The sequence below is a fragment of the Ambystoma mexicanum genome, chromosome 7q, assembly GCF_040938575.1.
Source record: "Ambystoma mexicanum isolate Mex_15411 chromosome 7q, UKY_AmexF1_1, whole genome shotgun sequence".
Lineage (NCBI taxonomy): Eukaryota > Metazoa > Chordata > Amphibia > Caudata > Ambystomatidae > Ambystoma > Ambystoma mexicanum.
Window position 1 is genome coordinate 528,908,295 of NC_090941.1, and position 15,970 is coordinate 528,924,264.

The window sequence follows — 15,970 nt, forward strand, 5'->3', positions numbered from 1 at the left end:
AAAAAAAACAAGTCACACCCCAACAATTCTCTGCCACAGATATTTGTCTGATTGTTGGACTCATAATGGCACGCTGTGGATCTGCTGAAGCCCTCGAACACCATCCCTCCCACAATCTGCCACTGAGCATCTCAGATTCCACACGTGGTCAAAGGTCTGGTCCTCATGGGTCGCAACGCATCCCTTCAGGCATGCAGCAGGAAAAACGGTATTCGTTGGGGGTACTAGCAACCATCCTCTGCTACCAGCTGAAGAAAGACGGGGTCTGTTAAATTCCCCGAATACAAGCAAGAGGGACTGGTCCAGGGGGAATTCCCCCGCTCTTAAAAACAGAGGAGTCCAAAAATGTGACAACACTCACTGTTTATTGAAAGCTTTGGAAACAGGTATCAAGGCATGGGCATTGCAGGATTTCTAATACTCTTTCTCACTGGTTACAGGCTTGTCATGGAGTTTTAATGTGAAGTCACATCACAAAATAAATGATACATTGCAAAAATCTAAGGTGAGATGGGATTGGTTAGTACTGTAGGCTCCATATAGAAGACATATAGGGTTAGTTCTTTCATTGGCGTAAACAGAGTTGGGTGACTCCTTCTGTGACCACCTCCTAAATGTTGAAACTACATGCTGTCAGGTTAGCGCAGTACCATTGCGTCTTGCAACACAGTGTGAGCTAGCGTGGAAGGTGGGTAGGGATTGGTCAGAGAGGGTCTTCTCAGCCTTTGTGCTTTAAAACTTACCAGCAGATAAGCAACCTTTCAAGGTGGTGTCAATAGCCTGAAAGGTGCTGCCTGTACCCGGTTTCAATCTCTGATCCTCTAGGCCTTTAGACAGAACATCTTTCAACCTGGTATTAATTTTGTACCATCTGTCTTCTGTTAGATGGGAACAATGCTCTCTGTCTGGCTCTAATGAATAGGCTTTGTCTTCCAGGTTCCGATCACGTGTGCGGGGAACACAAACTTAATTTTCCTGATCACATTTATGAGGATTTCCAGATTTTACACATGCAGTTGTCCTATCTCTTCTGCTAATGTGAAACTTGTTTTCCCTCTGTGTCCTTGGCAAGAATATGCGCAATGGCTGCACTGACAGCCTCGTCTGCGCTTCTCTGCGAAATCAGCACGTCTCTGTGAAATCAGCACATCAGGCCTCTCTCTGTGTTTGCAAGCCTTCTCAGTACCTTCCATGTTATTCAATGTGGCTGTGGCTCCCATCTTGATTTACAAGGCAACTCATGTTAATTGTATTCAACATCTGCAAGCAGTTTATATGTATTCTTGTGTGACTTGTAGTTACTGCACAGCAAACGTGTATCAGCAAACGTGTATCTGTCCTCTATCTAATTGGATCATAAGCATGTTCTTCATGTCTAGGAGTAGTTAAATCTAAGTGTCTGCATAGCTTCATGCAGGAATGCATATGTGCTTCATGTGTAACACCGGTCTGTCATACTCTCAGTCATGACGTCATCAGCTTCTTGCATGGTCACAGTTAGTCTACTTGCTCCATTAGCTGCAAACTTGATCTCTTCAACAACGTCATCAGGATAGGGTCTAAATGGCTGACTTAGTGAATAGCGTTTCTCACATCTCCGGTACATCGGCGATGAGGACGAGGGAGCCAGGAATGATGTACACCTTTTCTGTGAGGTTGAGATGAGGGTGGGACCGGTGCAACGAGGGCCACATTCATATCACCCTCTTCACTAACCCCTACTGTATATCTGTCCTGTTGTTAGCTCTGAAAAGCACTCACCTGTACTGTTGTATACCTCTGTAAAGCGCTCAGTTATGTATCTGTATTGTTGTATACCTCTGTAAAGCACTCCGTTGATTCTCAAAGCTAGGTCCACGCTCAATAAATACAATAATATTAATACTAATAATAGTAATAATAATAATAATAAAAAGTGCCCCATCACAAGTCAGACTAGATGCACACATTGGTGACCCTAGAATCAATGTCCCATGATCCTCTCTGAAAGGCACATGCAAGTGCGTCTTGAAGACATGCACCTATTACCATCATATGGCATGGGGCAAATGTGCAACCTGTCACATGACATACAGGCACTGACAACACAGGAAAGAAGGTTGCCCTCAAGATATACAACACATCCACATACCCCAGTCCACACATATTGCATGTGAGTATGCCTACCAGGGCCCTTGTGCTGTCCATAGTCATGTAACACACATGCAACACTGAATCCAATAAGCCCAGTATGCCCAGCAGGATGTGAATGTAAATGTGAAATGGGTTTAAGAGAATGCAACGATACCATGCCAACACATGCTGGCAAAATGCTCACCTATTCACAATACTGAAGGGCCAGAGGTGACTGATAAATGCAGCTTTACATCACACTCCTCACACATGGGCAGAGTGGGTGTTGGTGGGGGGGGTTGCTCTGGGTGGGTGGGCCCATACCACGATCCGCTGACCCACTCTTCTTGGCCATACCACGATCCGCTGCCCTCCGATTTTGGATATGCGTCTGTTGCGCAGATCTGGAAATGGAGTTGATGTGCCACTGCGTAATCATGCTGTGTAACCTTGAAGCGTACATGCCATACGTTTGTGGCTTACACTGGCTTCAAAAGCGGTACTATCATTCCACTGTATCTTGAACCAAAGATCCTTGACCCGCAGGTGAATCTGAAATCAATAGGTCCTGGGAGCTTTATTTACCTCATTGATCGGTTTGATTTGTTGCTGGCATTGGTAGCATTTCACTCGTAGACCAACAAATCAGAACACCGTAGACAAACAGGCAACACAACACATTGTAAAACAACCAACCCAGCACCAAAGTCAAAATAGACTGAAAATCGTTGTGCCTCAACAGTGGCTATTCAGAACACAGTACCCTGATTCCACTTTGGAACCTTGCATATTGCGTAGAAAGATTACAATTAGTCGTACATGCCTTAGGTCTACGCTGGCATAAGTGTAAACCCTAATTGTGGCGTCAATTACGCCACGAGCAACGTGAGCTCCACTGTAAATTTAATGGCTCTCATGAAGCCTTTTTATGACCAAATTCAATCTATCTAACACAAATCATTCTGGCAAAGATGCTCGTAGGCTCCCCTCCCTACGTCCAGTTTCTCGAGTGCCACTCTTGCTACATGGAACTCAGTATATTTCCCCTCCCACAGCCACTTGTCACACCTCACTGCCACAATGTCACCCTCTTATTAATTACTAGTCTTCTCCATTGCCGCCCGATGCCTGCAGTTCTCCTGGCACGACACCACCCGACTGCTCAAAATAGTCAAGTCTAAACCTTGCCCTTACCCCAACCGTTGTGAAGTTGACCTTTTTTTAAAAAACATTCAGGATGGCGAATCATGTTTGCATGTATCTTTATCTGTTTAAGAACTCGTATTTTGCAGGTCGACATTTGGACCTGATGATGTACCAAGTAGCCTTATGTGTGTAGGTGCAGTTTTTTTTTCCATCAACACAGTGCCAAATAGAATACAGAGGAAAATGTGTCACTCTTCCACAATATCAGATGAACAGAACACAACACACACAATGGCACCACATGAATAGAAACGCCGTCTGAAAGGAAATGCCATACAAATGTCTTTATTTCACTTTTCAAAGCCACAGCACGACAAAGATAACGACTCATACATGGCACAAACTTGCTCAGGCCACACACGACACAATAACAATACGCGTTCATGGCACTGCTTCATGCCATATAGATGCAAACAGAGCACCCTACACGTCCACTATCCTATATGACCATTTACCTAACAGACCACCTGCATAGCCCATACCCAACCACCTAGACCGGTGGTATTCAAACCTTTTCATACCGAGCTCCTTCCCCCCTGAGTAAAAATATTGTTTCTGGCCCCACCCCCACCACTCAGGGGTTAGCCCCACCAGGGGGCCCAAAGGATGTCCAGGGGGGTAGGCTCTTTGCAATATAAGTTGATTGTCTACTGTTTATATTTGCTATTGAAAGCAGTCCCTTTTTTTTTAAAGAGTCTGCCCCCCCATACATCTTTCAGGGCCCCCTAGGGGGGCAGCAGCCCATTTTGAAGACCACTGACCTAGACAAAGCATTCATTCAATTAATAGTGGGCAATGGGCAAGCCATTCATCCGAGAACCTTAACCAAACAGGAACGCCCACCTTGTCTGCATTACATACATAAACGCAAATAGATGCACACAGCACACACACAATAGGCCAGACACTCAAACAGCAGGTGGGTGCATGCCCAGGTGCAAAACACTGTTGGGTTCCCCTGCCGAGAGAAAACACAACTAAATCCATCTCTGTCAACAACACGCAAACCTATCCCACAATCCCAGGCTATCCTTCCATAACTCGACCACACTCTATACAATTTCCCAGAGCCGGCCATCAACCTATGACATGGCCAACCTAATGCACATGCGCCTTAGAGAAATATGTAGAGTGATATAATGCATGCTCAGGTTCCGCCATTTTATGAGGTAAAGCCGCATATGCATTTGTACAGATGTCGCGCAGGTGCATAGTACAGGTTTACCATTATATGCCAGGTGCAGCCTGATAACCCCAGTTGCTTGTCTCTTATGCAAGCAGCAATCTTATATTTAAGATGCCGTCATCATACGCCAGATATAGCGTGACAGTCTCAGCTCATTTGGCACGTACAGCCTCGTTGCGCAGTCGCTCTATAGCATTGCCCCACGCCTTGGCCATTCACATGCGAATGCCTGTTCTGCATTGTTCAGGAGGTTGGGAAGGCCACCTCATCCCCTCGGTAATGAATGTCTCCCTGGGCCAGGTAGAGAAAGAGCCGCTCTCTGTATCCTCACCCCGCCTGTCGCCCCCTATTGCTGGAGACACTGGGAGGCCGGACGGTTCAGGTGCAGGCAGTCACAGTGACAGGGCAGTGCTGCCCAGGCCCCACTCCGTTTTATTTGTCCTGTTCATTTTGGATGAAACGCCTGAAACTGAAGCATGGCAGTAGCTTGCAGAATCTCCTGTGCACTCAACTGTTCTACTTTTACCTTTTAAAAGGTTTCCGCCATGAACACCACTGAAGAAATTATTATTTCATGAGGGTCGAATCAGAGAGAGAACATTGCATCATAATAACTGTCATGTGGTGTTTTTGGCGCATGTGCTGGCGATTTAGTGCCACCGCGTGGCAGAAACAAGGCTACAGAGCAATAGAGAACGGAAGGGGAATTGAGAAGAATGATTTGTTACCATTGCAACTGGCAACACCTAGGACATACATTGCCTGAGTAGCCGTTCTTTTTTTGTATTTTCTGCCTTAAACACCAATGAATGTTCGAATGTTTCCTTTACTTAATGTATGCGAAACAAGAGGTGGGATTTAGCAACGTTCCCTCTGTCTTTTCCCTGTAAGCTGCAGTGCTGTGCATGTGATCACCATGCTTTTTTTAGTATGTCTTAAGCACCCAAGCTTGAGTTAACACATTCTCGGATGTCCTGCAGGAGCTCTCTGCATGTACCTACCCACTAATCATTTCAGGTGCCCTGCAGTAACCCTAGGACTAAGGCCCAGCGAGGGCAGCTAAATGACACATCACAGCCGATGAAGAAGGCACACTGTTTAAGTTCCCAGCAACCAAGCCTCTCGCAAGCTTAAGCGTTTCCTTGTCAAGGGGGGAAGAAGGAGAGAGTGGGGAACGAGGTCAGAAGTGGGAACAGTGGGAAACCCCACCTCCCACCCCCTCCTCCTAACCCCCACGGTTTGGAGTATCTATTCTCTTTGTGGAGGAGATAATGCTTGTTGGTGTCACCCCTTCTGGGGGACATGGTACCTACCAGTTGTTGTGTCATAGTCACATGGGGTAACCATGTGACCATGTAAATAAAAGGGACGAGCCGCTTCCGGCTCGTCAGTCGATCCCAAACTGACTCCTGTACATCTGTGCACCATGCTGGTGTGGCGCAGCGTGCCGATGGCCCGCCACGTGGCCCGGCATGTAGACGTTGCCCATGCTGGGCAACACCGCCCATACTGAATGGTGCTGCCGTGTGATCATGGCGATTGCGGTGCCCCGGCCTGGGAGCCCCCAGGGCCGGGGCTGATGGGTGTGTGGCTCTGGTGTCCCAGAGCCCAGGAGGCCGCAGAGTGCCCCCTGCGGTACGCCAGGAACATAACGTCCTATCCGGTGATCCGGATACTGGAGGGTGCCCCCTCTGGTCCGCACCTCTGCATGGATGCAGAGCGTGGTGGAGGCCTGGTGATCCGGGCCCCCCAACAATGGCGATGAGGGCGGTCTGGGCCCCGTGCGTACAAAACGTGTGGGCTGCTGGAAGCCCGTTCGGGAGTCAGCCGCAGCCGCGTGACGAGGGAGCCGCATGTGAAGAGGCAGCTCTGCGGCTGGCCCAGGGCGCCGTGCTGCCTGGTGCCCACAGGAACGTGCGCAGCATCAGCCGCTGGTGGAAAGCGCGGTGGAGAGGTGCCGTGGTGTGGATGGTGCCCTGTGCGGTCTGCCAGGAACATAACGTCCTATCCAGTGATCCGGATACTAGAGGGTGCCCCCTCTGGTCCACCCCTCTGCATGGATGCAGAGCGGGTGGAAGCCTGGTGATACGGGCCCCCCAACAAGGCTGGACAAACACAGGATGGACCTTGGATGGTTTGTGGAATTCTGATCTTAGGCATCTGTATTTTAAGAAAAAAGAGAGCAACTCAAGTGACCAGATCATAAAGACCTCTGTGATTTAAAGAGAAAAAGAGTAGGACGAGTCACCTATTTCAAACTGAGCACAAAGACTGCCTTTGTTTGATTATGCCTTCACAAGGTTTAAAAGCAAGCAAAAATATCGAGGCTGAGTACCCCAAAAGGAAGTACACCAAACACAGGCTTATAAAGATTCACAGATCTTTATTCTATAACTGTACAGTTTTACAAAGAAACAAAGTATCAGATAGCTATCTGGCCCTCATTACATCACAGCGAATACCAGCCCTTTTGGTGTGAGAAGTGAGAGGTACTGGACGTCTAAACATTCACATCTTTTATACATTTTCCAATCGTAATGTCCAGCCCCTATACAAGTTAATGGGCCTCATTACGACCCCGGCGCTAAACCATGGTGCTATTAGCACCATGGTCCATGCCAGGGTCCGCCATGGTGAATGGCGGAATTACCACCCCATTCCCATTTTTGGCCCATAGGGCTCAATGGGAATGGGGAAGGCGCTAATTACGGCACCGTAAATACGGTGCCGTAATTAGCTCCAAGGTCCCTTTGCGGGTTGGTTTTTTAACGCCTGCTAAAAGCAGGCATTAAAGTGCAACCAGCAAAGGGACCTCGTAATCAGGCGTTAAGGGTTTAACAGCGCCGACACCTTTTACGGCGCCGTTAACCCCTTAACGCCTGGGTTGTAATGAGGCCCAATAAGTCTCAGTCTAGGGTTCGTGCTGAATTCACTTCTAAAACAATATCGAGGCTGAGTACCCCAAAAGGAAATACACCAAACACGGGCTTATAAAGATGCACAGATCTTTATTCTATAACTGTACAGTTTTACAAAGAAACAAAGTATCAAATGGCTATCTGGCCCTCAGTACATCACAGCGAATACCAGCCCTTTTGGTGTGAGAAGTGAGAGGTACTGGACGTCTAAACATTCACATCTTTTATACATTTTCCAATCGTAATGTCCAGCCCCTCTACAGGTTAATAAGTCTCGGTCTAGGGTTCGTGCTGCGTTCACTTCTAGTTTGTCCAACTATATGCATGTGGATTATTTTCAGTTTGTACATCAACAAGTCACAATGGCAACAGTGTACCTTCGGATTTAACACTAAGCTTTAGTACATGTCCTATACAATGTAGTTCAACAAATGTCCACGTTCAGTATTTAGACAGCATTGTATTTGATGTATGTCCACGGATCTGACTTGTTGGCGCAGGTAATCCTCTGTCTACAAGTCAAGCGTAGGACAAGGTCTCTTTACTCGATCCACACATTCGGCCAACGGACAGTTTAGACATTAACTTATTTGCGAAGTGCAGGACGGCTAAGTTACAAGCGCGAAACACTGTCCACCATTTTAGAACACAGAGTTACTTTGAAATGGAAAAAAAATGGCGGATGGACCTAAAATGGCAGCTAAGTCGATCTAAGATCGGAACTTTGCAACGCGGATTTCTTCGCAGAGCGACTGGGCTTAGGCCAATATGTACAATAAGGAGGCACAATATGATATCCCGTTTAACAAACCCTCCTTTTGGCCTAAGCCAAGCGCTAAACTACTTCTAGTCACTTTACGAGCAACTCCACGTCTCAATGTCCATACAACCTGAATCACTATCTATTACAATGCGTCCAATATGAGACAGAACAATTATGCAGTTCACTAACCTGGGCAGCGGGCGGACTCCGTACCAGCAACAAGGCAGATAGTGAAGGCTTCCCGGGAAACCCTGCTCCCTCCCAGCCGTTAGCTTCAGCTGAGGAGGAACCACAGTCCCCAGGGAAAACCCTCCGGGGAAGAAAAACCCTGTGTTGTAATGACAGGATACTGTAGACCTTCAGGATGAATCAGCCAGCTTCCCTTCAAAAGATCCGGTGCAGACGAAGCTGGTCCTGGACGGAAGAAAGGAGAGGTAAGTTTTCTCCACTTTCGATCGTCTGTTGTTGATACGAATAGCTATGTTAACTTACTCCGGGTATGGAGTTGAGAGATTCGAGAAGTCTGTGTAAAGTCTTCGGGAAGGGGGTGAGTCCTACGAGGAAAGAGAGAGAGTTTCCGGAAACCCGAAGCGGATGTTAGTATTTGAGCTAAGAATGGGGAGAGGATTGAAGGGAACTATAAACCCTCAAGACTCACTCTTTAGGTTGGAAGCGGACCTTAGGGGAGAGGAGGTGAGCAGACGGAGTCCGGAAAATGGCCTAATGGAGGAAAGGGCAGAGAGCACAGTTAGTTAGATACAGAAAACTATAGATAGGAGGACGGAACATGAAACAGATTCCCTAGGAACGAACTTACGAAGCGCCGATCTGGAGAGTAGCGACGCATTTGCTTAACTTCCTGGTCGGGTTATATGGAGTCACATGATCGTCGCGGCGTGAAGGAAAACAACGTGCAACCTCTGCAGCGGGAGCTTCACAATCAGATTCAGAGGCGTCCGCCATCTTGGGTGAGTAGGAATGCATTGTGTTGTACACCCGATGCTGTCGCCAAAGCGACCACCGGTGCAAAGGTGTAACAGTATGCCCCCTCCTACGAGGCGCACAACCCGGCTTCCCAGGGTGCCGCCTGAAAAACCGTCGAACCAACGAGGGAGCATGAACCCCCGATGCCAATTCCCAAGTCCGTTCGGCAGGAGAATAGCCCTTCCAGTCCACAAGAAATTGCAACCGGCCTCTGTGATATCTGGAATCGCAAATTTCTGCCACTTCATACTCTGGTCCCGTATCAGTCATCATCGGAGGAGGACGAACTGCAGGGGTGCGTTGAAATCTATCCTTCACGGATAGTTTGATCTGGGAGACGTGAAAGACCGGATGAAGACGGGCCCAGGAAGGAGGCAGCGCTAGTCGGACTGCCACCGGACCGACAAAAGATTTCACTTTAAACGGTCCAAAATATCTGGGCGACAGCTTGGACGGCACCAGATGTCTCGGGAGGAATCGGGCTGATAACCAGACCGCATCCCCGACTTGAAGGGATGGCAGATCTAGTCGACGGCGATTAGCTGCCCTCTTGGCTCGATCTTGGGCGGCCTGCAGAGCTATTCGAGCGAGCTGTTGACCCTTCTGAATACCATCGACTAGACTGTCTATTCCAGGACAATTGGCAGAGGACTTAGAGATGGACGGTTCAAAGGATGGATGAAATCCATAGGAACAGTAAAAAGGACTGGTCTTTAGTGCCGAATGACTGGCATTATTGTATGCATATTCAGCCAAGGGTAGGAGATCTCCCCAATCATCCTGTGCCGCAGAAACAAAACAGCGCAGATATGTCTCTAGTGTTTGGTTTAGGCGCTCAGTCTGCCCATTTGTTTGGGGATGATATCCTGAGCTAAGGGCTCTATTGATTCCCAATGATTGACAAATACCCTTCCAAAATTGCGAGATATATTGGGGACCCCGATCAGACACAATAGTGTTAGGAAGACCGTGTCTAGAGAATATTTCTGAAATAAATATCTTTGACATAAGAGCAGCCCCAGGGAGTTTTTGCAGAGGAATGAAATGGGCCATCTTCGTGAAATAGTCAATAGTCACCATAACGGTGGTGTAACCCGAGGACAACGGAAGGTCGACAATGAAGTCAGTGGAAATGACTTGCCAGGGCTTGTCCGGAATTGGCATACAGGTGAGTAAACCAAAAGGTGGATACCTGGGAGTCTTAGACTGTAGACAAACCGTGCATGCTGATACATAATCTTGGACATCCTTGGTTATCCCTGGCCACCAAAAATGACGAGTAGTCAGCTCAAGGGTGTTTTGATATCCTCGATGCCCGGCTGCCTTGGAGTCATGACACATGAACAGGACTTCTTTCTGAAGTGTCGGGGTCGGAATAAATACCTGATCCTTAAAAAAGTAGTATCCCTTCTCCTGAGTCAGCGAATGAGTCTCTTGTAAGTTCCTGCAGATTGGATCTAGACGTGCCGTTTCCTGTCTGACAATATGTAGAAAATCAGTCACTGTTGCCAGAAATGTAGCTTTAGGAAAGAAAGGCTCAGAATGGAACTTTTTGATAGGAGGATCCTTTCTTGAAAGCGCATCTGCTCGGAGGTTTTGATTCCCGGGAAGGAAAGTAAATTCTATCCGAAACGGTAGAAAAAAATGAGCCCAGCGAGCTTGTCGACTGTTAGTGGTATGGGCTTGTTGCAATACTTTGAGGTTGTGATGGTCGGTTCGAACCTCGACCGGGTAGGCCGAGCCCAGCAATAGATGTCTCCACTCCTCAAAGGCTCGCTTGATTGCCAGCAATTCTTTATCAAGGACTGAATAATTTATTTCCGAGGAGGAGAAGGTCTTGGAGAGATAAGCAACTGGTCCTTCTACTCCTGACTCGTCCTTTTGCAAAAGAATTGCTCCTAGAGCATGGTGAGACGCATCAGTCTCGACAATGAATGGTCGAGACTGGTCTGGGGTGAGCAAAACGGAAGCAGACGTGAAAAGATTCTTTAGTTCCGAAAAGGCTTTCTGCGCAGGGTCATCCCAAACGAAAGTCTTCCCCTTCTTCAGAAGACTGGTAATGGGAAGCACGGTCTCGGAGAATCCTGGGATGAATTTTCTATAAAAATTAGCGAACCCCAAAAATCGTTGGATCTCTTTGACGTTCGAAGGGGAAGGCCAATCTAATATAGCCGAGATCTTCCGAGGGTCCATAGAAATCCCCTGGGCAGACAGCACGAACCCAAGATACGTCACTTGGTTCCTGTGGAACTCGCATTTTGCCAGTTTGCAATACAGCTGGTTGGCCTTAAGTCGGTCTAATACCAAATTGACATGTCGGATGTGTTCCTCTATTTTCTGTGAAAAGACTAGAATATCATCCAAATAGACGATTACATAGTGAAGGAGTACATCGGCGAATAGATGGTCCATGAAGCGCTGAAAAACAGCGGGAGCATTAGCCAACCCAAACGGCATCACCCTATATTCGTAGTGACCGAATGGGGTCCGAAAGGCAGTCTTCCACTCGTCGCCAGGGGCGATGCGAATCAAGTGATATGCCCCTCGTAAATCCAACTTGGTATAGAGCGAAGCCCCTTGAACGGCTTCCAGAATGTCTGGGATAAGCGGCATTGGATACTTATCCGGGATGGTGACCTTATTGAGCCCTCGGTAGTCTATGCATGGCCGTAGTTCCTCTGTATCCCTTTTGGGAATGAAGAATAACGAAGCACCGGCGGGTGATTTGGACTCAGTTATAAGACCGTTTTGAAGATTAGTCTGAAGGTAGTCTTTGAGAGCCTTTTTCTCCGGTTGGGATAAGATGTACATTCGGCCAAAAGGTATCGGTTGATCAGGGAACAAATCTAAATGACAGTCATCCCGACGGTGAGGAGGTAATGTAGGGTATTCTGGCTGAGAAAATATGGACTGAAATTGTTGATGACACCTCGGGATCTGACTGACCATCCCAATCGAGGAGCCTTCGGTTGGTACTACCATCATGGAAGGTGCTTGAATGCCAACAGATGATTGAGTAAGACAATGGGAAACACAATATTCGGAACCTAGAAACAAAGTTCCTGCCTTCCAGTTTATAAAAGGATTATGGGTTCGCAGCCACGGTAAGCCCAAAATAATGGGAAAATGAGCAGTTTTTATCAGGTCAAAAACTAACGTCTCCTGGTGGGTTGAAATTAGGCATGTAAGAGGAGTAGTCTGTTCTCGAATGGGTCCAGAACTAAGGGGACAACCATCCACCCCCTGAATGGGTGTTATACACGTCTTGGTGGATCTAATGATTCCATGCTTCGCAGCCCATTGGTCATCAATAAAGTTGCCAGCTGCTCCGCAATCGATCAATGCCGGAACCCCACGTAGCTCTAAGTCTGGTAATTTCAAGATCAGGGGAAGTACTAACATAGTGTGTTCCGTAATGTCCTCTTTAAGAGAAGTACCAAGTCTCTTTGGGGAACTCCTTTCAGGACCTCCTGCCGTGGTTCCCCTTACGACAGGGTCTTGGCGTTTCCCCGCATCGGATTCCTTGTCCGACGAGGAGGGACGACGGGACAATCCTTCAGCATGTGAGATGAAGCCCCACAGTACATACATAGGCCCTGACTCATCCGTCTTTCTCTTTCGCCCTCTGACAAAGGGCCTCTGGCCACTCCTATTTGCATGGGTTCGTCGGGTTTCTGGGATCGAGAAACCGGGGAAGGAGAACTAGAGAATAGTTGAGAGGGTTTCCCTCTCTTCTTCTCATGGAAGCGTTCATGGAGACGGTAATCAATCTGCATGGTGAGCGCAATCATCTCGGCTAAATTGGCGGGACGAGGAACCTTCGAGACTTCATCTTTCAGTTCCTCGGAAAGACCTCTGCGAAACAGCGTGAGGAGACCGTCATCCGGCCACCCTGTTTCAGCTGATAGCTGTTTAAATTGAGTCACGTAACTCATAAGATCTTTATTTCCCTGTTTTAAATCTAGCAGTTTCTCCTGAGTAGAGACTGAAATTTCCTGCCTACTAAACATAGACCGCAAACTGTTAGTAAAGGCTGGGTATGAGTCTAGAATGGCATTTTCTGAGGTGACTAAGGGTGTCGCCCAGGCCAATGCAGGGCCTGCCAAGTGGGATATCAGATAACCTACTTTGTCCTTATCAGAAGGGAAAAAACGTGCTTTGAAGGTAAACTGAACCAGGCAACTATCCAGGAACTCCTTGAGTTTGTGCGGGTTTCCGTCATACTTATCGGTATGCAAGGCATAAGGAGGAGTTTCTGAAAACGCTCGAGCGACCTGTTGTCTTAACTGAGCATTGTCTTGTTTTAGAGATTGCATCTCCAGAGACATAGACTGCATAGCAGCCATCAATTGTTGCATTTGTTGCTCCATCGGAGTCCACCGTCTGCACAAGAGCCTGTGATAGGATATTTCCTATATTTGGGCGTCGCTAACTATTACAATGCGTCCAATATGAGACAGAACAATTATGCAGTTCACTAACCTGGGCAGCGGGCGGACTCCGTACCAGCAACAAGGCAGATAGTGAAGGCTTCCCGGGAAACCCTGCTCCCTCCCAGCCGTTAGCTTCAGCTGAGGAGGAACCACAGTCCCCAGGGAAAACCCTCCGGGGAAGAAAAACCCTGTGTTGTAATGACAGGATACTGTAGACCTTCAGGATGAATCAGCCAGCTTCCCTTCAAAAGATCCGGTGCAGACGAAGCTGGTCCTGGACGGAAGAAAGGAGAGGTAAGTTTTCTCCACTTTCGATCGTCTGTTGTTGATACGAATAGCTATGTTAACTTACTCCGGGTATGGAGTTGAGAGATTCGAGAAGTCTGTGTAAAGTCTTCGGGAAGGGGGTGAGTCCTACGAGGAAAGAGAGAGAGTTTCCGGAAACCCGAAGCGGATGTTAGTATTTGAGCTAAGAATGGGGAGAGGATTGAAGGGAACTATAAACCCTCAAGACTCACTCTTTAGGTTGGAAGCGGACCTTAGGGGAGAGGAGGTGAGCAGACGGAGTCCGGAAAATGGCCTAATGGAGGAAAGGGCAGAGAGCACAGTTAGTTAGATACAGAAAACTATAGATAGGAGGACGGAACATGAAACAGATTCCCTAGGAACGAACTTACGAAGCGCCGATCTGGAGAGTAGCGACGCATTTGCTTAACTTCCTGGTCGGGTTATATGGAGTCACATGATCGTCGCGGCGTGAAGGAAAACAACGTGCAACCTCTGCAGCGGGAGCTTCACAATCAGATTCAGAGGCGTCCGCCATCTTGGGTGAGTAGGAATGCATTGTGTTGTACACCCGATGCTGTCGCCAAAGCGACCACCGGTGCAAAGGTGTAACACTATCAGTGATATCAATTGCCATGAGGTCAGATACTGAGATTTCTTTCAGCACAAATTCATTGGATATTTTCTCTGGGGCGTATACCTTGTGCCCTAGTGTACTCATCCCTTGTGCACAGCATCCTCCTAACATCGAACACAATCCAGGAAGACATTGTATACAATAGCAAAGAAACAACAAAATACCTAAAATAATCTGTAAGACTGAAAGTAGCTTCCATCCCCAAGATCGTAGGAGGTCCCAGAACCAACCAGCCCATTTCTTAGACTCCTTTAACGTGGCTTCAGCTTGAATGTTCTTTACGGACTCAATACCCTCATCCAAAGTACAGGCATTTATGGCTTCCCTTGAAGTATACATTTCTGAAGAGAGATCAGTGGCAGTCTGTTTGGCTATCTGGTCAGCGAAAGTGTTCCCTTTTCCTACATTATCTATGATTTTCTGATGCTATGTGCATTTCATAATGGATAGCTGAGTAGGGAGTGCAAGCGCTGAGAATAACCGTACTATCAAGGAGCCATGCTGGATTTTAGTGCCATGTGAGGTCAAGAAACCTCTTTCTGCCCAAAGTCTGCCGAAGTTGTGAACCACCCCAAAGGCATACTGACTATCAGTATATATATTTACGGTAAGCCCTTCGGAAAGTTCACAAGCTCGGGTCAATGCTATAATCTCTGCGGCCTGCGCGGATTTATACGCAATTCTTTTGGTCTCCACGACCATGCTCAATGTGGTGATTGCATAAGCAGCTGTGGATGTACCATCCGGGAGTTTGAAACAGGAGCCATCACAAAACAACTCCCCTTGTGGATTGTTCAAAGGAGTATCTTTTAGATCAATTCTCCCTTTTGTCTCCTGTTCTGTAGTGTAAAGGCAGTCATGTGACTCTTTGTCACTGCAAGCAGTACCTTGCGGGAAAGGTAAAAGTTCAACCGGATTAAGAACACAACACCACTTTATTTGGATGTGCGGTGCAAACAAGATCAATTCATATCCCGTTAATCGTGCGGAGGTGAGGTGTTGTGTTTGTGTTCTATTTAATAGAACATCTACAGAGTGAGGTATCATCAGGGTTAAAGCATGGCCTCAGCTCTGTTTTTGCTCTGTTTTATGGATGCAGCAGCAGCAGCGACAGCTCTCAAACATCTTGGCAAAGCGCATGCAACAGGATCAAGGGCGGAAGAAAAGTAGCCGCACGGCCTATTCTCCCCTCCAAGTTCCTGCGTTAATACAGCCAAAGCACATCCAGCACATTCATGCACATACAACACAAAGGCCTTTTCATAGTTTGGTGTGCCCAAAACTGGTGCCGAGCACAATGCAGTCTTGAGCAGAACAAATGCTTGCTGGTGTTCCAAGTTCCACGGCAATGGCGAAGAAATGCCCTTCTTCGTCAAAGCCAACATTAGTTTAATCACTAAGGAGAAGTTCGGGATCCACTGCCTACAGTAAGAAACCATTCCTATC

General features: G+C 47.5%; 1 protein-coding gene across 3 annotated transcripts in view; it reads left to right on the forward strand.

The window, feature by feature from the left end:
• ERICH6B (glutamate rich 6B) overlaps nt 1-15,970 on the forward strand; it is a 2,074,788-nt gene that overhangs the window by 1,549,085 nt on the left and 509,733 nt on the right. The gene's annotated exons all lie outside the window — the stretch shown is intronic.